Source organism: Canis aureus, chromosome X, assembly GCF_053574225.1.
Source record: "Canis aureus isolate CA01 chromosome X, VMU_Caureus_v.1.0, whole genome shotgun sequence".
NCBI lineage: Eukaryota > Metazoa > Chordata > Mammalia > Carnivora > Canidae > Canis > Canis aureus.
The window spans coordinates 25891701-25893759 of NC_135649.1; positions in this window are offsets into that span (position 1 = coordinate 25891701).

Consider the following 2059-nt stretch of genomic DNA (forward strand, 5'->3'; position numbering starts at 1 on the left):
AGACATAATTCATGGAAAAAAATGGATAAACTAGACTTCATTAAAAACTTCTGTTCTGAAAAAAAAATTAAAATTAAAATAAAAAAAAAATAAAAACTTCTGTTCTAAAAAGTCAATGCCAAGAGAATGAGAAGACAAGCCACATACTAGAATATTTGCAAAAGACACATGTAATAAAAGTTAATAATAAATGTTACCCAAAATATAAAAAAAACATTTAAAACTTAATAAGAAAACAAACAACTTGATTAAAAAATGGTTCAAAGACTTTAGCAGACGTCTCACCAAAGAAAATCTACAGGTGACAAATAAGCATATAAAAGATGCTCCACATCATTGCCCTCAGGGAAATGTAAATTAAAACAACAGTGAGATACCACTACACACCTATTAGAATGGACAAAATCCAAAATGCTGAACACCAAATGCTGGCAAGGCTATGGAACAACAGGAACTCTCCTACATTGCTGGTAGGAATGCAAAATCATATAGCCACTTTGAAGATAGTTTGGTGGTATCTTACAAAACTGAACATAGTCTTATCATAGGATTTAGCAATGATGCTCCTTGGTATTTACTCAAAGCAGTTGAAAACTATGTTCACACAAAAACTTGTACATAGATGTTTATAGCAGCTTTATTCATAATTGCCAAAGCTTGGAAGCAACCAAGATATCCTTCAGTAGGTGAATAGATAAATAAACTGTAGTACATTGAAACAATGGAATATTATACAGTGCTAAAAAGAAATGAACTATCAAGCTATAAAAAGACATGGAGGAACCATAAATTGCATATTCCTAGGTGAAAAAAGCCAATTTGAAAAGGTTATTATATATTGTATGATTCCAAGAACATAACATTCTGGAAAAGGCAAAAATATGGAAATAATAAAAAGATCAGTGGTTGCCAGTATTGCGAATGGATAACGAAGAGGCAGAGCACAGAGGATTCTTAGGACAGTAAAAATACTCTGTATCAAATTATAATGACAGATATATGTCATTATACTTTTGTTCACATCCATAGAATGTACAACACCAAGAGTGAACCCTAAGTTAAACTATGGCATCGAGTGATTAGGATGCTGTTGTTAGTAAAAAATATACTGTTTTGGTGGGTGATGTGTGTGTATGGCTAAGTGGTATATTATAACTCTCTGTACCTTACCCTCAATTTTGTTGTAAATTGAAAACTGCTCTAAAAAAACAAAGCTTTCTTTGAAAAGCTGAATGCTATATTGATTCTAATAAAGTGAAATAAATATGATAATACATGATATATCTACAAAACATCTTATGGAACCCATTTCACAAAACTAATTTTTGACTATTCTAGCCCTAAATCATCAACCTGGATAACTTTCCTTAATTTTTTTCTGAATTTATATAACAGACTCAATCATCCAGTGTATTAATTTCCTGTAGATATAGCCAACTTTTTGGTATGAACCAGGTAGTATATATTTGGATGTATCAGTCTTTTCTAAGTGTGACAGGGGAACAATAGATTGCTTTTTAAGATCTGAACTGTCACAGAATTAAATTAAGAATGAAATCATTTATATCAAGGTGAGAGCTACAAGTGCTGCCCTGTGAGCTATTTAAGAGTTTTTAAAATAGGATTAGTCAAGTAGGTAAAAACATTTTGCTAGAAAACATGATGTCATGATCTTAGAATAGGTCTGATTTCTAACTCTGAGTTGGTATGACTTATTCTACTGTTTAGCATCTAGATTTAAAAAGTGGTAGGAATCCAAAACTGAGAATCTCTTTGCCTACCAGTGTTTCTAGTCCTATGTATTAGAATTGTGCATAATAGTGCCAGAGACAGAACTAATTATAACACCCAAGATTTTGAACTGTTGTGATATCAGTGTTTAATGCTTTATCTTAACATTCAGACCATCTACACATAAATACTTTATTTTGTTTTATTTTATTTTTAAAAAGATTTTATTTATCTATATGAGAGAGAGAGAGAAAGGGCATGAGTAGGGTAGGGGGAAGGGAAGAGGGAGAGGGAGAAGCAGACTCCCCGCTAAGCAGGGAGCCTAACT